General features: G+C 43.8%; 1 protein-coding gene across 3 annotated transcripts in view; it reads left to right on the top strand.

The window, feature by feature from the left end:
* The first annotated feature begins 4,645 nt into the window (after nt 1-4,645).
* Nucleotides 4,646-21,260, top strand: part of GRIK5 (glutamate ionotropic receptor kainate type subunit 5) — a 535,332-nt gene continuing 518,717 nt past the window's right edge. The window contains exons 1-2 of one of the 3 annotated variants that reach the window (XM_089687354.1): nt 4,646-4,660; nt 5,333-6,205. The gene's annotated coding sequence lies outside the window, so the exon portion shown is untranslated. Of the gene's footprint in view, nt 4,661-4,899; nt 6,206-21,260 lie in introns of those variants that run through there. The other 2 variants (XM_089687353.1, XM_089687352.1) reach the window with 2 other exon arrangements.

The following is a 21,260-nucleotide window of genomic DNA, read 5'->3' as shown; positions in this document are numbered from 1 at the left end:
AGACCGGATATAGTGAATGCAGGGTCCGGGGAGACCGGATATAGTGAATGCAGGGTCCGGGGAGACCGGATATAGTGAATGCAGGGTCTGGGGAGACCAGATATAGTGAAGGCAGGGTCCGGGGAGACCAGATAGAGTGAATGCAGGGTCCGGGGAGACCAGATATAGTGAATGCAGGGTCTGGGGAGACCAGATATAGTGAATGTAGGGTCCGGGAGACCAGATATAGTGAAGGCAGGGTCCGGGGAGACCAGATAGAGTGAATGCAGGGTCCGGGGAGACCAGATATAGTGAATGCAGGGTCTGGGGAGACCAGATATAGTGAATGTAGGGTCCGGGAGACCAGATATAGTGAATGCAGGGTCCGGGGAGACCAGATATAGTGAATGCAGGGTCCGGGGAGACCAGATATAGTGAATGTAGGGTCCGGGGAGACCAGATATAGTGAATGCAGGGTCTGGGGAGACCAGATATAGTGAATGCAGGGTCTGGGGAGACCAGATATAGTGAATGCAGGGTCCGGGGAGAGCAGATATATTGAATGCAGGGTCCGGGGAGACCAGATATAGTGGATGCAGGGTCCGGGGAGATCAGATATAGTGAGTGCAGGGTCCGGGGAGATCAGATATAGTGAGTGCAGGGTCCAGGGAGAGCAGATATAGTGAATGCAGGGTCCTGGGAGACCAGATATAGTGAATGCAGGGTCCTGGGAGACCAGATATAGTGAATGCAGGGTCCTGGGAGTCCAGATATAGTGAATGCAGGGTCCTGGGAGTCCAGATATAGTGAGTGCAGCGTCCAGGGAGATCAGATATAGTGAATGCAGGGTCCGGGGACACCAGATATAGTGAATGCAGGGTCCGGGGACACCAGATATAGTGAATGCAGGGTCCTGGTCGCTGCTATCAGCTTTTTAGATTGTACACCCCTTGAGGGTTAGGGACTGATGTGAATGTACAATATATATGTAAAGCGATATGTAAATTGATGGCGCTATATAAGTACCTGAAATAAATAATCAGCTTTTTTTTCCTTTTCCTCTACATGTACTGTAAAAATGCTAATAAAACGCTTTTAAATGCTACTAAAACGCTGCTAAAAACGGTATTACCAGCACTTTTTAGCAAGTGTTTTTTGAACTTAAAAAAAACGCTAGTGTGCATGGAGCCTGATTGTGATGGAGTCTCCTGACTCTCGTTTAGGTAAGTGCGACGACCCGTGTGGGTGAGGCAGGTGTAGGACTCATGGGGGTTTATTTACTAAAGCTGGAGAGTCCAAAATCAGACTCCCTTCTGCATAGAAACCAATCAGCTTCTAACCTCAGCTTGTTCAATGAAGCTTTGGCAATGAAACCTGGAAGCTGATTGGTTTCTATGCAGAAGGGAGTCTGATTTTGGACTCTCCAGCTTTAGTAAATAAACCCCATGGTGTCACCGTGTACTTGACATGTGCACAGTGCATGGACACACACTGCAATGCACCCTGCAGGCTACTGTGAGCCCAGCATTAAGGTAAGGTGGGGCTTTTTGGATTTTAGCACAGCTGCCAGGTTTGCTGGATGGCTTTGGCAGCTTACAGAAATGCTTTCACATGTTGCCCAGAACTGCTGTTTAATTTTGATCTGATTCTCCCGAATCTCCATGAGGTAAGTATGGGCAGGGGGGCGGACTGACAACTCATGGGGCCCCCGGGCAATAGAGGATCATGGGGCCCCTGTGTCCTTGCCCAAACTCAAAAAAGCCTATGAAAAAGGTACCAGGAGCATCTCATGGGGCCCCCTACTGACCCCGGGCCCTCGAGTTTCCAAATGGTTAGTCTGCCCCTGAGTGCGGGCACCAATGTGGGAGAGGTAGGTGTAGGAGTCCAGGGGCGGACTGAACATTTGGAAACTCAGGCACTGCCCGAGGGCCCGTGGTCAGTATAGGAGAAGCGTTTTGGATACTGATAATGGTGCAATCAGGGGCGGACTGACCATTTGGAAACTTAAGCACTGCCCGAGGGCCCGGGGTCAGTAGGGGGCCCCATGAGATGCCCCTGGTACCTTTTTCATAGGCTTTTTTGAGTAATGGGCAAGGACACAGGGGCCCCATGATCCCCTATTGCCCAGGGGGCCCCATGAGTTGTCAGTCCGCCCCTGTGTAGGACTCATGGTATCACCATATGCATGACACTAGTGTGAACACAGCCTTAGTCTAGGTTCACACCTCTGCGTTTTCCTCTGCGGTTTTCAGAAACGCACAGCAGTCCATTTAACATGATTTCCTATGAGACAGGTTCACATCTCCGCGTTTTCACCCGGTGCGTTTTTTGGAAAGGGTCGGGGACTTTTTTAAACGCAAAACATTTTTGGTTATATAGACTTCAATGGAGATGATAAGGAAAAGCATGTAGTGCGTTTTTGATGCATTTTGCATTTTAACCCCTTGCCCTCCTGAGGATTTACCCCCCTTCATGACAAGGCCAATTTTTGCATTACGGCATTGCGTTACATTAACTGACAATTGAGCGGTCATGCAACGCTGCACCCAAATTAAATTTACGTCCTTTTTTTCCCAAGAATTGAGCTTTCTTTCAGTGGTATTTGATCGCCTGTGAGTTTTTTATTTTTTATATTATAAGCAAAAAAAGACCCACAGTTTTGAGAAAAAAACCCCTATATTTTGGACTTTTTGCTATTAAACATATCCAGTAAAAAAATGTAAAAAATCAAATTTCGTCATGAATTTAGGCCAAAATGTATTCTGCTCCATGTCTTTGCTAAAAAAAAACCCAATACGTGTAAATTAATTGGTTTACATGAAAGTTATAGCGATTACAAATGGTGATATAGATAATGGGATTTTTTTTCTACTAGTAATGGCGGTGATCAGCAACTTTTAGCGGGACTGTGATGGACATTCTGACACTGGGGGGGGGGACTGACTTGGTGTCACTGACACCCCAGTGACACCAATACAGTGATCAGTGCTAAAAAAAGCACTGACACTGTACTAATGGCACTGGGTAGGAAGGGGTTAATGTGAGGGGCAATCAAAGGGTTAACTGTGTGCTGTGATGTTTTACTATGGGGCGGGGGGGGGGTGTGCTTCACTGTAAGCACACTGATTTTGATGCCTGTACTGTGCCCAGCCATCCCAAGCAGTGTGCTCCAGCTGACAGGGAGGAAGGTTGTTTGTAAACAAAACAATCTTCCCTCCGTCTGTGATCGCCGGTAATCACCAGGCGCCGGCAAGTAATTACCGGCCGGGACCCAGTGATTGACATCCACGTCTGCGAATGGCGGCGCGCAGCTCGTACGCGCCCCCTACCCGGAAATGCAAAATGACGTATATATACGTGATTCTGCGCACATGTGCCACCCTGCAGCAGTATATCTGAGCAGTCCCCTAAGCGGTTAATCTGCTCAGCGACAAGTTGCAAAAAAAAAAAACGCAAAACGCATCAAAAACGCGGCAAAAATTAATGTGCAAAATCGCACCGCAAAAAGTACTGCAGAAAATGATCAAATGCAAACTGTGTTGCCCAGAACTGTGCTTTAACTTTGATCCGAGTCTCCTGACTCTCCTTTAGGTAAGTGCGAGGACCAGTGTGGGAGAGATGGGTGTAGGACTTATTGGGTGGGATTTACTAAAACTGGAGCACTGAGAATCTGGTGCAGCTGTGCACGGCAGCCAATCAGCTTCTAACTTCAGCTTGCTCAGTTAAGCGTTGACAGTAAAACCTGGAAGCTGATTGGTTTCTGTGAAGAGCTGCACCAGATTTTGCACTCTCCAGTTTTAGTTAATAACCCCCATGGCGTCCCCATGTACAGTACATGAACACATTGCAATTTTCTTTGCAGGATATTGTGCATTTTTGTTTTATAGATTTTAGCACAGCTGCTGGGTTTGCTGGATGGCTTTAGTATCTTACAGAAATGCCCAGAACTGCTCTGTGAGTCTTTCTGATCCTCCATTAGGTAGGTGTGAGGACCAGCGTGGGCGAGGTAGGTGTAGGACTCATGGGGGGGGGGGGGGGGGTATTTATTAAACTGGAGGGTGCAAAATCTGCTGCATCTCTGCATAGAAACCAATCAGCTTCCAGATTTTCTTGTCAAAGCTTATTTAAACAAACTGATATTGGAAGCTGATTGGCTATCATGCACAGCTGCACCAGATTCTGAGTGCACCACTTTTAGTAAATCCTCCCCCATGGTGTCCCCGTGTACTTGACACATGCACAGTGCATGGACACACGCTGCAGTTTACTATTTACCAGGCAACTGTGAGCTCAGCCTTAAGATAGGATCTTGGGATTTTAGCACAGTTGCTGGGTTTGCTGGATGGCTTTAGTAGCTTAGAGAAATGCTGTCACTTGTTGCCCAGAACTGCTCTGTGAGTCTTCCTGATCCTCCATTAGGTAGGTGTGAGGACCAGCGTGGGCGAGGTAGGTCTCACCAATCGTATGACATACACCGTGCATGGACACGCATGAACCCTGACACTTGAAGGCCATCCTTCGTGACTGTGCTGCACATTTCCACCTCCAGCAAAGACTTCAATGAATGGGCGATGGGGGGAGGGAGCGCTGGGAGAGGAGAACAGTAGAACACTCCATGGTGAGAATACAAGACGAGTCAGCCTCAGCACCATCAGGGGAGGATGGATAACCCAAGAGTGGGGTGAGTGGCAGACAAAACCAAATATTAACCAGGAAAAAGAAAAAAAAAAGAAAAACCAGGCATGGGAAGAATTAAATGAAGGAGAAAGAGAAGACAGCTGCAGGAAAGGAGCAGAGCAAAGGGGGCAAAGCCGGAGAGGATAGGAGAGGGGCATAGACACAAGACCAGATAGAAAAAGGGATGAAAGGGAGAGGGAGGGAGGAGGCGTGGTGTGGCGATATGGAGAGAAGTGTGTGAGACTCCTGCAAAGGGAGGGAGACAGCGGAGGAAGTGACTGGGAAATGGTAATAGAGAGAGACCCTGCAAATCTGGATTTTCCCCCCATAGCCCGCTGCACCTGCTTCGCAACACGCGGGGGTCCTACCCACACGCCGTTTATAAATATGCACCGCAGACGCACTGCATCCTTCTGATGGCATGTCATCACTGCATGCATAGCCTCCTCTCCCTTCCAGCACGGCGTATGCACACCTCATCCTCCCCGCTGTCCATTTCTCTGCACTGACAGGCACTTCACATGCACCATCCGCCTTCGTCGTGCACACACAGCTCCTCACCCCCCCCAGTCTTTGGTTTTCGGAAGGAGGCCTGCAGACCGCATCCCACCCTTATGACCAAGGCTCCTTCTTCTGTATTTATTTATTTATTTTTATATCTTTTTGCTTCTTGGAGGTAGAAGACCCTTCATTGGGACGAAGAAGATAAACTAAAGAAGAAGAAAAAAAAAAAGACCCCCCCCCACCGTTGAGTTTGGACTAAGACCGACCCTTCAAAACATCATCCCTGGTCCTCAGGATTCTTTCACGTATTCTGTGCTACATGCCGTCTTCCTCTTGTGAAAACCTCTGACTACCTCTCGAGAGCCCTCCATTCGCCCTCACCTCCAGGATCTGGTTCTTTGTGGACTCCTCGGTTTTCTCCTGTTGGACCCGGTTGCCTGTAAGCGTTTTTGTCTCCTTCTCACCTGGGGAGGGGAGGTAGGAAGACCGTCAACATGGCCTGTGCTTGGTTTCGCTGTTTTAGATTCATAGCCGCGCTCTCCCATACCGCCACAGCTGTCGGTGGGTTTTCGTGAAGCAACCAGACGAGTCAACGGAGGTCTCCAGGTTGGTTTTGGCAATTTCTGGTCAACGGTAGCCCCCCTTTTTTTTCCTGTGGGACTCTGTGCCTTAATGACATTACCTGTGTCTTGCATCACCAGGCTGGGGGGATAGAGATTGTTAGCTTGTTGTCCCCCCCTCCACCCCAAAAGGACGTGATTACCCCCCCTCCCCGGCGGATGAGGCGGCATCTCCCCCCTCTGTGCACTGTCTCCGGGAGACGAAGGAGGAATTGAGGAGGGAGAGCGCGGAATTGTGGCGAAGAGGGAATGGATTCCTTGTGGCTTGTCTTGGGGGGGTATTTTCAAAGAGTGTGACCCTCCCCTTCCTCTCTCCACATCATATTTTGCTTCTAGGCTCCCTTCATCTCTCCGGTGTGTTAGGTACTAAGGAACCAGAGAGCAAACAGGACCAAGCTCTCCAACTGCTGCATCCTCATCTATCTGTGAGTGCAATTTTTTTTTTACTCCTCATCGGGGTGGCTGGAAAATCGGCAAAAGGAGATGGGAAGAGTGGGGCTGCATAGCCAAGAATGTTCATGACCTGGTGTGTGGAAAAAAAAATAGATATGATAATTGACTCATGGGCCCTTTAAAAATGGCGGTGCAACGGGAACCATTGAGCCTTGCCAGGTTTGGGCATGAGACAAAGAGGGAAAAGATGGTGGGCTGCAATGTTTGTTGGGCAGGATGGAGGAATGGTCAATAATTTGGTTGACTTCTCCATGGCAAGGTTTTGAGACTAGATAGAGGTGTTGATGGTGGTAAGGGGGGGGGGGGCTTATTGGCCCAGGCCTGTTTGGGATTTGGGCACAAGCCTAGGAACCAGAGTACAACAAGGCATGTTCGAGGTTAATCTGACACTTGATGAGCTCAGTGATCATGCTGTCAGGTTGCTGGGACGCTCCTCATGTGTATATAAGGATAAGAGTACAAACACACAGATGATGTATACATGTGTTGAGCTGTCTACACAGTGATATTCACTGCTCATTTCCTATAGTCAAACAGTATGTGTATACCAACCAACCAGACATCAGAACATATGCACTCCTGTGTGGAAAGGTGCACCAGAATGTATTTTGTAGACACACAAATAGAAGAACATATGGGATGTACCTAAGAGAAGCATAAGGCCAGCACACCATGTACAAAGATATGAACAATTTGATGAAGGCATCTGGTAGACACCAACACCTAGATCATATCTGATCAATTCATCCAATGGAGCAAACAACATGAATATACAAAGGTAAAAATACCATCAGACTACTGAGAACTTGGGATGTACATAACACCTACCATTTGTCACATAGAAAGTGCCACCAAATTCAAGTTTGTATTCACTCAAAAAAAGTCCCTTCTATTGCTACCAGCCTCCCCCAAATTTCTTTTTTTTTTTGCTCCTGTAATCTGACTTCCTGTTAGAGGGTGGCTACATGGTCTACTGTATGTAGGTACGTGGCCACCCTCTCTTGCTTGCTGCTGAGATGGACTATCAAGTAGTGTGTGTAGAGCAGTGCACATAACTGAAACTAACATGCACTGCTTATTTCACACAAACAAAAGTAAGGAGGAAAAGGAGAGGTTCAGAAACTGACAGAGGATGTTATAAGGAGGCGGAAATACACAGAAAGAAACAATTTCATGGAAAAAAGATTACAGGACCATGAAGTAGTGGATGTGTATGGATTATTTTTTGGAGCTTATTATATTCAGCACTTTGGGGTTGAGCTACTAAAGGCAAATAGACTGTGTACTTTGCAAAGTGCAGTTGCACCAGATCTTAGTAAATGAACAGAAGCTCTGCTGCCTTCCACCATCCAATCATGTTCAAGCAAAAATGCAGTTTTTTTTTTCATTTTCCTTACTCGTAAGTGGGTATTTTTTGCAAAGTGAAGCTTTACCTCATTTACTAAACTCTGGAGCACCTGCACTTTGTAAAGTGCACAATCTATTTTCCTTTAGTAAATCATCTCCTTTGAGGCTGAAATCCATCTTATTTAAGGTTAGTTACTAAGGGCAACAGCAGCATGTAAAGTGCAATCCCCAGTAGCATCCAATCAGCACTCGTCTTTCCCTGGTCTGACCAATCAAAACGAATGAAAGTTGAGAGGTGTTTTTTTTTCTGCACTATTTTAAAATAAATGTAACTCCAACTGCTAAAAGTTAATACAAGCGTTACATCTTTTAAATGCGCATCTTCATCTTCTGCTGATTCTCCAATGAAAATCCTCTTTCTGGCTCTTCCTTTAATAGGGTGACAACGCTCTATCCCTGTCTTTCAATTGGGCAGCTGCGTTGTCACCCTGTTTTAGCAGACTTCTGATGGGGACTACAAGTGGTTGTTCCAACATACTGTAGATTAGGCAGCCATGGTGTGTTCTTGTCGTCATCAGAAAATCTGCCTGGAGAAGTGTCAGCACTGGAGTGTGTGTAGACATAAATTAAGTGGCTGCAAAAAGACTGTATGAGATCAGCACTGACACTAAGATTTGCTTAAAAAAAAAAGATTGCAATTGCTTGTGGTACACAGTGCTTGTGAAAACTAATTGTCATTCAGGTAGGGTTTGTCTCCTTTAACCATTGAGTTGATACTTAAATCACCAGGCAAATGGCTAAATACACAGACTGTAACTATGTGAACTCTTTTGTGTGAATTTTGTGACTGGTTCAGCCAGCCTTCAGCTCCTCTAGTTTATGGAATGAAAAAAAAAAACGGAGGTGCAGCAGCCTATAGCAACAGACTGCTTTCATTATGAACTAGGTACTAGGGTGAAATGCTTTCTGAATCATTGCTGTCTATGATGTCACTAAGAAGTTTTCACTTTTTTTTTTTTGAAACATGCTCTATTGTACTGACAGTACATAGTATGGGTAGATAGGTGGGAGAGACAGAGTGGAAAAAAAGAAAGAAAGAGAGAGAGTGAGAGAGAGAGTGAGAAAGATAAAGAAAGAAAAGAGAGAGAAAGAAAGAAAGAAAGGAAAGAAAAGAGAGAGAAAGAAATAAGCGGAAGAAAGAAAGTGAAGAAAGAAAAAGAATGAAAAGGAGAAAGAGAGAGGGAGAGACAGACAAAGAGAGGAGAGAAAGAAAAAGGAGAGAAGGACTGAGAGAGAAATAAAGAAGAAAGAGTTAAAGAAGGAGAAGGAGGGAGAGAGATGTATAGAGAGAGAGAGACTCAGGAGAGAAAGAAAAAGAGAAAGGCAGAGAGAGAGGGAGAGGGAGAGGGGGGGAGGGATGGAGAGAGAGAGAAAGAAAGAGAGAAAGAAAGAAAGAAAGAAAGAAAGAGAGAGAGAGAAAGAAAGAAAGAAAGAGAGAGAGAGAAAAGAGAGAGAGAAAGAAAGACAGACAGACAGAAAGAAAGAAAGTGAAGAAAGAAAAAGAATGAAAAGGAGAGAGAGGGAGAGACAGACAAAGAGAGAAGAGAAAGCGAAAGGAGAGAAGGAATGAGAGAGAAATAAAGAAGAGTTAAAGACGGAGAAGGAGGGAGAGATATATATATATAGAGAGAGACAGGAGAGAAAGAAAAAGAGAAAAGGAGAGAGAGAGAGAGAAAGAAAGAAGTGAGAGAAAGAGAGGGATAAAAGAAGAGGGTAAAAAGGAGAGAGAAAGAAAGGAGAAAGTGAAGGAGACAGAAGAAAGAGTGAAGAAAGAGAAGCAGGAGAGAAAAGGGAGAGAGAAAAAGAGTGAGAGAAAGGGAAAGAGAGGGAGAGAGAAAGGAGTGAAAGAGAGTGAAGTAAAGAGTAGGAAAAAGGGAGAGATATAGAGAGAGACAGAGTGAGAGAAAGGGGGAGAAGCAGAGCTGGAAAGAGAGAAAGAAAGAAGATTGAGAGCAAGAAAAGAAAAAGAGAGAGAAATAAATAGAGGGAGACAGAAAGAGTGAGAGAGAGAGAGCAATAAGGATAGAAAGAGAGAGAGGGAGAAAGAGAGAGAGCAAAAAAGGATAGAAAGAGAGAAAGAAAGAAAGAGAGAAAGAAAGAAAGAAAGAAAGAAAGAAAGAAAGAAAGAAAGAAAGAAAGAGGGAGATAGAGAAAGCGAGTTAAAGAGAGAGAATGTTAGAGCAAGAAGGAGAGAGAGAGAGAGAGAGAGAGAAGGTGAGAGCAAGCAGGAGAGAAAGAGAGAAACAGTAAGAGAGGGAGAAGGAGAGAAAGAAGGAAAGCAAAAAAAAGATAAGCAATTAAATTGATACATTGTCACCAGTGCATTGTTCTTTATCTTTACACTCATATAGGGGCCACTTACACCTCTGCCCCTTTTTTATAGTGCATTTCCCACCAAGGAATTAATATTACCATTGGAGTTCAAATGAAAATAAACACTAGTTGTGTACTCACTGAAAGAATATAATCTGTATTTTTACACATAAATACTTGAATCTGCCTTCATACCATCTACTGTCATCTGTATAGCAGTCCTCAGATTAGGAGAGGGAGGGTCAGCTGTCTAGCCAATCAGAACTCTTTTGGTTTGCACATTTCTGCCAGTCAATTGTTTGAACAGTCCTAAAGAGCAGAGTGATGGTCTCATCAGTGTGCTGATTATTATTATGACAGTTCCAACAATATTCAATACAAGAAGGTTAGGAGGGCCCTGCTCTCGAGAGTTTACAGTCTAAAAGGGAGGAACAAATTATGGAAAAGGTAATAACTTTTGGGGGAATGAGTTAATGGTGAAAGCAAAAGTTCAGTTTTTAAGTGGAGGTGGGATAATTCTCCACTGATGATTCTCTTTCAATGGACAATCGCAGGTTGGGTAAAGAAAAAAAGAGTCCCTGACCTGGCTGTTCTGTCTTGTAAAGGTGCCTGGATCACAAGGCTGGCTGAACACAACCAAAAATACTTTGACAAGTAACACAGTTTATGCATATATGTATCAACAGTGTATTTAGCTGGTCACCTGGAGTTCATTTTATGGTATAAACACAATTCACTTGCAATTTAGCTGCATACAAGAAAGTAGAGAGAAAAATGCATCAAAAGTGCACTGCAATGGAGTATAAGATACATATTACAATCCAAATAAGGTAAAATTGTGCATTTTTCAAGACGGCAAATAAAATGAAACCTGTGTGAGAGAATATGGAGGCTGCCATCTCCTTCTAAAATTGCTGGTTACCTGACGGGCACTCTAATCCAGTTGTTGCAATGATCTCTGAGACAATTACCTGGTATGCAAATCAGAAGTTGTGACTTCTTTCTGACTTTGTTGACTTGCTTGCTTGTTCTGGATTGGTGACTCAGAAAATAGTGCAGCTAAAGTTAGGCAAGCAACTAACATTTTCTGTAGGAGGTCAATGATAGTGATCTCAATATATTTTCATCAATACAGGTTTATGTTCAACATATACTGGGGAATGTCTGTATCAGTCATTCCCCCTACAGTTCCTCCAGAGGTTCCTTGAGCTGTGGCTTTTTGACCTCCATTTGATGGTGCCTGCATAGTTCTGGGGCCAATGCCACTCAGCAGAACCAGCTGCATGATACCATGTATATTTGTAGCTGTCTGTAAGGGTGGCATTCTTCCCACTGACCACCAATCTAAGGAATTTAGGGGTTTATTTACTAAAGCTGGTTCACTCAGAATCTCGTGCACTTCTGCATAGAAACCAATCAGCTTCCAGGTTTTATTGCTAAAGCTTAATTGAACCATCTGAAACTGATTGGCTACCATGCACAGCTGCACCAGATTCTGAGTGAGCCAGCTTTAGTAAATAAACCCCATAATTCCCACTGGTCACCAACATAAGGGACATTATGCCCACTTACCACCAGCGTAAGGAGCTATCTTTGGACTGACCACCAACATAAGGAGCATTAGTTCCACTGACCACCAATGTAAGGAACATTCTTTCCACTGACCACAAATTTAAGGGAGATTCTACCCATTGATCATTAATGTAAGGAACATTCTTCCCACTGACTGCCAACGTAAGAAGCATTCCTACCACAGACCACAAATGTAAGGGGCTTTCCTCCCACTGGACACCAAGGTAAGGGGCTTTCATCCCAGTGGCAACAATGTAAGGGACATTCTACCCATTGACACTTAATGTGGGGGACATTCCTTCCACAGACCACCAACATCAGGAACATTAATTCCAGTAACCACAAATGTAAAGGTCTTTCTTCCCAGTGGTCACAAATGTAAGGGACATTCTATCTATTGATCAGTAATGTAAGGAACAATCTTCCCATAGACCACCGATGTAAGGGGAATTCTTCACCCTGACCACCAATGTCAGGAGCATTCCTTCCACAGACCACAAATGTAAGGGGCTTTAATTCTACTGACCACAAATCTTCCCAGTGGCCCCAATGCAAGGGACATTCTACCCATTGACCATTAATGTAAGGGGTATTCTTCCAACAGACCACCAATGTAAGGGGCATTCTTCCCACCGACCACCAATGTAGGGAGCATTCCTTTCACTAACCACAAATTTAAAAGGCTTTCTTCTCAGTCGGCACCAATGTAAGGGCCATTCTTCCCTTTGGCCATCAGTGTAAGGGCTTTCTTACCACTGACTACCAACGTAAGAAGCATTCTTCCCACTGACCACAAATGTAAGGGGCTTTCTTCACAGTGGCCACAATGTAAGGGACTTTCTATGCATTGACCATTAATGTAAGGGGCACTCTTCCCACTGACTACCAATGTAGGGAGCATTCCCTTCACTAACCACAAATGTAAAAGGCTTTCTTCTCAGTGGGCACTAATGTAAGGGCTATTCTTCCCACTGGCAGTCAATGTAAGGTCATTCTTCCCACTGACTACCAACGTAAGAAGCATTCTTCCCACTGACCACAAATGTAAAGGTCTTTCTTCCCAGAGGTCACAAATGTAAGGGACATTCTATCTAGTGATCAGTAATGTAAGGGACAATCTTCCCATACACCACCGATGTATGGGACATTCTTCACACTGACCACCAATGTCAGGAGCATTCCTTCCACAGACCACAAATGTAAGGGGTTTTCATCCTACTGACCACAAATGTAAGGGGCTTTCTTCCCAGTGGCCCAAATGTAAGGGACATTCTACCTATTGACCATTAATGTAAGGGGTATTCTTCCAAAAGATCACCAATGTAAGGGGCATTCTTCCCACTGACCACCAATGCAAGGGCATTCTGCCTACTGACTACCAACCTAAGGAGCATTCTTCCCACTGACCACAAATGTAAGGGGCTTTCTTCCCAGAGACCACAATGTAAGGGACATTCTACCCATTGACCATTAATGTAAAGGACATTCTTCCAAAAGACTACCAATGTAAGGAGCATTCTTCCCTCTGACCACCTATGTAAGGGACATTCTTCCCACTGACCACCATAGCAAAGGGACATCCTTATCACTGGCCACCTATAAATTGGTTTTAGCAGGGGTTCCTCTTGACCTCAAAATAATTTCAAGGTTGATCTATAATTACAAAGGGTACAGAGGGTGCAACTGCTTCTCGGCTGAGCCATGGTATGACAATATAGAATTCTTGCTTGTTTTTGCCCTTGTACAGAATCTAGCATCGTCCATATATATACAAAAGAGAAATATATACAGCGAAAGTATAAAATACATGTTGAGTGCTTCTATGTGATGTAGCTTTGGTGTTATTATAAATGTGTTTTTACAATGATTTTTCCAGTCCATACTGAGGTTGAATACTGTTGTCATGCTAATAGGTGCATGCAGAGTGCACAGCAGATGTGTTTATCATGAGCTTTCCATGCATTTCAATGTACTTGGAAGGCGCATATTGTGAATGCAATATTCAGGACTTCTTTGAAATGCTTTGATTTCTAATGTAAACAGTGTTGCTTAAAATGAATGCCATTTTGGATGTTGTTTCATTAATCAGTAAAGTACATGAAAACCCACCACAAGCACACTGATTTGTAGGATGTACAGTATAGTACACCTGTGACTTAAAGTGTATCATATGAACCCCAACAATTAACTTCTCTTATTTGCTCCTTTTTTTAGTTTGTTTAATATACCATTAAAACTATTTTGTTATATTTGTAATAAGTGCAATTACAACACCTGTTGATCCTGCCAGAAATCCAATAAGCAGATAACTTCCTGTATACACTTCCTCTGGTACACTGTTACTATTGTTCTCAGTTCTTTTTATGGTAATGATATTAAAAATCAGTGGCAATACAAATGTGAATATTTGTGAATCGTTATTAATTATATAAATGGTAACTAAAATTGTTGTTTCATTGATGGTCGTTATATTACACATAATATGTGATTTACTGATGTTACATTAATAAATCACATTTTTATATGATATATAGTCTTTATTAGGAGAAAAGTTGACTATTTCATAATGACCATCAATACTGTTAATAGCAACACTAGTTTTAGTACCATTTAGTCATATTTATTATTATGACTATTATTGATTTACAAATATTCTTATTTGTATTATCACTGATTTTTAATATCATCATCACCAATGTAATACTTCAAAATAATGTTATACTTATTTATTTCTGATCTCGTTGTTCTTTAGGTCTTTGAACCATGAGTTATAATTTTCATTTTTCATGTTACACATTAGCCCAGATGAAGGGAGCGGAGATACAGCCCCTTGAAACGTGTTGGTGCTGCAAACATTTTTCCACTGGAATAAACTTGTTTGGACTTGAATATCACGGTGTGGTACTCCAATTCCTACTGATTCTTTCCTGACCACTGAGAAAGTCTGCAGTTGGGATTGACTCTGACAAAGATTAGCTCCTCCGCTAAACTGTATCAAGAATAATACCTCCACCATGTTCATACAGAAAGAGTGAAGGGCCAAAAAACCCACCAGACTGTTTTAGTTCTGTGGACCGCCACACATACATGGGCACATAGTGACTCCATACAGGTTGTGTCCCTGGAGGGTATTGACTACAGGACCTCAGAGTTGAAAATAATGTATAACAGAATTTAATTTAATACTCTTTGTAGGTCTGGTAGTTTAAGCACTTGAGCCCCAGAGGTCTGCCTCTCTACTGTAGCATGAAACGTATACCCAGGGTATATACCCCTATATAAGGGAACCTTGTAATAATTATAGCAGGGGCATCTCTAATCTCTTCAGCTACCGAGAAACTACAAGTCTCAGCTTTGTTTCATCTCCCAACCACAGCAATCCGGGTTCTTTTGCTTTAAGTGACTAAATGATGTCAGTATGAACAATCGATCAAAAATGTCTGTCAACTAGTGCTGCAGTGGTTTTGATCAATTTGCCCGAAAATTCTGATTGTTTCATCACTTAAAGAGAACTCATCATTCATTTCAACAACAATCTTTGCATATGATTATATGTGGATTGAATGTATTTCATTCATGTCACTATGAAAGCCTCGCTGCTGTGCCGTCATCTTGGCTGCTGTATCATCAGCCCCAGCAGACACAAGTGACATTCTATAGTAGTGGTTCTCAACAACCAGGTGGAGGCCCACTGCCTGGCCTTCTTTCTCTTGGGCCTACAGCGTCAGATTTCTTAATCTCCCACAGTGTCTCGCAGCTCCCATAGTTCCCCCCTAATCCCCCATAGTGGCTTGCGGTGCCTCCAGAGTGCCCTCAGCATCCACAGTGCCTCCCGACCTCCAATAGTGCTGCCTAACCTCCCACAGTTTCATCCAACCTGCTGCAGGGCCCCAAGCCCTCTGTAATTCCTCCACCTCCTAACAGGGTCCTACAGTGACCCCCAACCTCTTATAGAGCCATTCAGCCAACCACAGTGCCCCCAGCCTGCTGCAGAGCATCCAGCCCTCTATGGTGCCCCCAACCTGCAACAGTGTCCCTCAGTGCTCCCCAACCTCTGGCAGTGCCTCCCAGCTTCCTTCAGAAACCTAGTCCCATACTGGCTCAACAAGTCTACTGTAGTGTCCCCTAACCCACGCTACAACCACCATCCCCATCACCCAGCATCAATCCCTTCCAGAGCCCTCCACCATTTCAATACATATTATCATTCCCATATTTTTGTTGTCTGCGTATAAACTTTATTTTTTACTGTTGGGTCATGGAAGGATTTGGAAGACTTCACCAGGCCCTGGCCTCAAAAAGGTTGAGAACCACTGATCTATAGCAGGGGTCTCCAATCTTTTTAGTATGAGGGCCGCATTGTATATTCTGCAAATATTCACGGGTCGAAAGAATACGTTTCATAGGTAAGAGACTAAACTTTATATAATGAATAAACACCCCCAAGAAATACATTTACCTTGGGGTTCCTCCTTTAACATCAAAAGTCCCCCCTTTCACATCAGAAGCCCCGATCTCATCCAAGTTTTCCTTTCACATCAGAAAACCCCTCATTCCATCACAGCCTTCCTATTCTAATAGAGTCCTCCTTTTACATCAGAAGCCCCCCACTCCATCATATTAGAGTTGCTGAGGGCCAGGTTAGATATTTTAGTGGGTCAGAAGACCTCCCTTCTCCTGGGTCTCCAGTAGCAGATCCCTTGATCTTCCCCAGTGCCTCCCAGCTCCCATAGTGTGCCTGACCTCCTATAATGGCCTTCAATCTCTACAGTGCCTCCCAACCTCCCACAGTGCTGCACAACCTCCCATGGTGCCCCCAGCCCTCCATAGTGCCCCCCAACTTCCCAAAGTGCCCCTCCAGCTTCCTACAGGGCCACCAAGTCTGCTTCAGGGTTCCCTAACCCTTGCTATAACAACCATCCCCCCACCTCAGGTCATAGTTTGGAGGCTCCTATTTATAATACCCCTCTTCTCTTCTTCCCCAGCTCCAACATAAAAGTTTACGTAGGGAGGGGAGGGGCAGAGGAGCTGGGCCAGTACAGACAGTGATTAAACACTCTCAGAAGAAAGGGCTATGCTGTGCAAAGAGAGAGGGGGTTGTGCCAAAAATGTGTCATTTTCTGGACAAGATCACAGGAACATTGCAATACAATAAAAATGATTAATGATAAAAGGAGGAACACTGCAAATAAACCTTTAAAATGTGTTATTTTATTGGGCTTCTTTCTGCAATATTTTTAAATTGGTGACAAGGACTCTTTAAACCCAAGAAACAAAGAAAACTTTGGGAGACAGATTGCTGTGGTTGAAAGATGATGAAATTCTCTAAAATCAGCATGAAATCTGGCAAATGTATAGCCATGAAGCAGACATTCCCGGAAGCTGGTCCTGCCGACCACATATGATGGATCTACAAGAAAAAATTTGCCCAGCTAGCAAGTTGCCATAACGCAAAGTTCCCAGTCAGCCTACAGAATGCAAAGTTTGGAAACCTCCGACATCCAATCAAATCCCTTTAGCCTTTTTGTTTTCTGTTTAACTTCCAATTTTAAGCAAAATTAAAATGGTTGTAAACCTCAGACATGAAATATAAACAAAGCATATCCCTCTATAGTGTGTATTTGTCTCAATCCAGAGCACTAAGGCTCCATTCACACTATGGCATTTCAAATCGTGGGTGGAATAGCCATAATTCTGCCCGCAATTTTCATACGTGGTGTGACAATGTGAAAACGCAAAATCGTTCCAGAACCTTTTTTGGGCGATGCGCATCCTGCGATTTTGTTTGTCGCATGGAAAACTGCAGCGTAATTGAAATGAATACCTGGACATGTGATTGAGCATTTTCACATTGTCACACCGCATTTTCAAATCATGGGCAGAATTCTGGCGATTTAAAACACCCTAGTGTGAATGGTGCCTAAGTGTCATTTCTGTATGCTGCCTCGCTCACTTTGGAAAGGTTTTCCTGAGAGGGAGCTCCAGTGCTCAGCCTGTGATGGACAGCCTGGGCTCTGTTCCTGTGTACTGTGTGAAGGGGGGTGTGTCCCTTCTCTCCAATCAGCTTTCAAAGTTCTCCTCACTGAGCTCTGCAGTGTGTAACTTCAACTCTCCCCCGTTTTCTGAAGCTCAAAACAAGTTTTAACAAACTTTGAACTTGAAATGGCTGTAAAAAAGAGAAGACTGCAGATAAATAGGTAAAACTTGTGTGCTGAAAAGAAGCATACTGAGAGGAGAGAGCAGAGTGTCAGAGAGAGGTGCTCATCCCTATGCTGCTTCTCCTTTCACTGTCCAATCACAGGCTGGGGGCGGGTCCAGAATAACCTGGTCTCAAAGGAAGTGGGTTAGATGATGCTGGCCATCAGACTGAGGACATCTAGTGGTAGAAAAAGAGTACTGCAGGGAAATGTGGATTGAAGGTGAATATTTTTATTTATTTATTTCAGGCACTTATATAGCGCCAGCGCTTTACATATATATTGTACATTCACATCAGTCCCGGACCCTCAAGGGGCGCACAATCTAAGGTCCCTAACTTACATTCATACATACACAAACTTTACATATATATGGTACATTCCCATCAGTCCCTAACCCTCAAGGGGCGCACAATCTAAGGTCCCTAACTTACATTCATACATACACAAACTTTACATATATATGGTACATTCCCATCAGTCCCTAACCCTCAAGGGGCACACAATCTAAGGTCCCTAACTTACATTCATACATACACAAAACAATTAACCAATTAACCTATCAGCATGTCTTTGGAGTGTGAGAGGAAACCGGAATACCCGGAGGAAGCCCATGCAGGCACAGGGAGAACATGCAAACTCCAGGCAGGTATTGCAACCAAATTAAATTTTGGTATTTTATCTCTTATCAGGGAGATGAGCTCATCCCTGTGCTGCTTCTCTTTTCACTTTCCAATTAGGCTGACAGCATGTCCAGGATGTACTGGGCTCAAAAGAAGTGTACTGCAGGGGAATCTCTAACACTGAAGTTGGATACTGCAGCAAAAGCTGGTTTTCATTACTTTTGACTGTAGTCCTGCTTTGAAATATTCTGCCATGCACTTTACATTCATAACAAAAAACATCCACTTTAAGTACAGCAGGTCCAGGGTGACCTGGGCTCAGAAGAATTGGCTTTAGTGATGCTGGCCATCAGATTGTGGACATCCAGTGGCAGACAAAGAGTACTGTAAGGGAATCTCTAAATTGAAGCTGAGTATTGCAGCAAAAGCTGGTTCTCATTATTTTTTTGTCTGTAGTTTTGCTGTGCAATATTTCGCTGTGCACTTCACACTCATAACAAAAACATCCACTTTGGTAAGAGCATCAACAAGACCCCAAATATTTACCTTTGCAGTTATTCTGATCCTGCTATTTTTCTATTATGTATTTTAAAACATTTCAGTGCATTTGGCTGGCTTTATGTAGTGTGGGATATTTAAGATAATGCGTGTCAAGGGGTCTGCAGCGGAGTGTGTAAGTGGCTATGTGAAAAGTATGTCACTGAAAGCGCTATTGTTGTTGTTGTTGGCAGCGTACAGCATATTAGAGACTGCCGTATTATGTGGACTTACTTTAATGCCTCTCTATTTGATACATAAGATCTATCCAACAAGACAGGATTGTCTGATGTTATACTGTACAGCACAAAGATCGGTAAATCTATGCAACATAAAGTCTCAGCTGGCCTAAAGCTACCCTGTTGTTATACAAAAGTAACTAAGGCAAGGTGTACCTGTAAAAGAAATAGTACATTCAAAGGTAAGATATTGTCCTTCTGCACATCCAAGCTTTGGATCTGCAGAAATGGATGATCAATAAGACAGATCACTTCCTAATGGGCTGATCTGAGAAGCTCAATGTCCCAGTGTGGTGGCACCAATGTCAGACCGGTAAGGAAAATACCAACTGTTCACAAACAAAAGAACACAAGATATCGGGGGCACCCTTAGTGCATTAAATGTGACACCTTGAAGATGAGCAAAATAAATGATATATTTATTCAGCTCTCTGCCATCATGTTTAAAGCACTAGAGGTGCACCTGATGTCTTTCCTTTCTTCATACCTATAAAAGAAGACAGTAAATACTTCATTTTTTGCTGAATGCCTCTCTAGATTAGAAATCTTTATGTGAAGTCCACCAGGTAACCATTGTTTTCTGGAGTGTAGATTTTCTGGGTTCCCTGCAGAGACCTATAATGATATCCTGGAGGTCAGCAGTAGGAACTAATAAGAACTTAGCAGGACTCTCAGTTCTTACACCAGTGATGGTCAACTTTCTTAGGGGGCCTCAAATGCGGCCCTCAACATCACCAAAGGGGCACACATAAAATTCAGTGAATATTCGTTCTCAGGGAAAGCAGACACATAACAGGATATACTGATGTACAGAGAACTTGACACTTCAGCCCTCAAAAGTGGTGGAGGCCCCTATCTTATGCTGTAGAGCAGTGGTCTCCAAACTGTGGCCCAGGGGCCAGATACGGTGCTTTGCTTGCCTTTTTCTGGGCCTTGGAGCACTATTCATGCCACTGATATGAAATACTATTCAGCCCACTGATACCAACAATTTCTGCCACTGACATCAACAATAGGGCCCACTGAGACCAATAATGGGGTACCATTCCTTCCCCTAAGACCAAAGATGGGGCATGGTTTACTTCAACTGGTGCAAAAAAAATTTCTACTCCCACTGACCACAGTCCAGCCCCCCAAACGTCTGAAGGTCAATAAACTGGCCCTTTGTTTGGAAAGTTTGCAGACTCCTGCTGTAGAGTATGCCAGAGTCATGCAACCCAAACTGGAAGGGTAGGCGGTGCAGCCATTCTCAAATCAGGGAAATTCAATGCTAAAAAACACAAACAGAATGGGTGCAAACTCCTAGTGCATTATCTTTAGCACTTTATTAGGTGAAGCAAATAAAAATCCTGTTCTGGCTATCCTACTGCATCCACACCATTGCCATTTATTTTCCTCTTCTTTCAAGCCCGCTATCTTCTTGCTTTGTCCATTCGGAGGGCACTGGTGATGTAACTCCCAGACATGCATGCTCAGTACAGTACATTATCTCGGCACCTGGTTTCATTCCTGGCATCTGTAGGATGCTGGGATTGTACACTGTACTGTGCATGCATCCAAACAGTATAGAGTTGAAAAAATTTGCTAGCAGTTAAGTAAAATAATTTTTTCTACTAAAGGACCCTATATGCTAGCACAGCCCTTCTTAACCATTTTTTCCCAGAGGAACCCTTGAAATAATTTTTGGGTCTCAGGGAACCCCTGGTGACATTAGTCCTTCAGAGGTCATTGGGACAATGTCCCTAACATTGGTAATGGTAAGTGAGAAGAATGCCCCACTTACACAGGTGGCTAGAGTGACACCTTTGAAGTAATGCTGCTGACTCCTCTGCCAAGTAGCTTTGGACCTGGAATTATGCAGGTACCATCAGATTGGAGGTCCGTTAGCCACAGCTCAAGAAACTCTTGGAGGAACCCTAGGTGAGAATATGCTCTGGAGCAGCCTTTCTCAGCCTTTTTACCCCATAGGAACACTTAGAATAGTTTTAAGATCTAAGGGAACTCCTGCAATAACCAAGTCATTGGTGATCAGTAATAAAATGTCCCTTACGGTGGTGGGTGGCTAGTGGGAAGAATGCCACCTTCATGGACAGCTAAAAAGATCATTGGTGTCATGCTGCCAGCTCTGCCAAGTGCCGT

Source organism: Staurois parvus, unplaced genomic scaffold (genome assembly GCF_062004578.1).
Source record: "Staurois parvus isolate SC_StPar_1 unplaced genomic scaffold, SC_StPar_1.0 ptg000423l, whole genome shotgun sequence".
NCBI lineage: Eukaryota > Metazoa > Chordata > Amphibia > Anura > Ranidae > Staurois > Staurois parvus.
The sequence above is the reverse complement of the archived record's forward strand: the minus strand, read 5'-3'. Positions and strand labels throughout refer to the sequence as shown.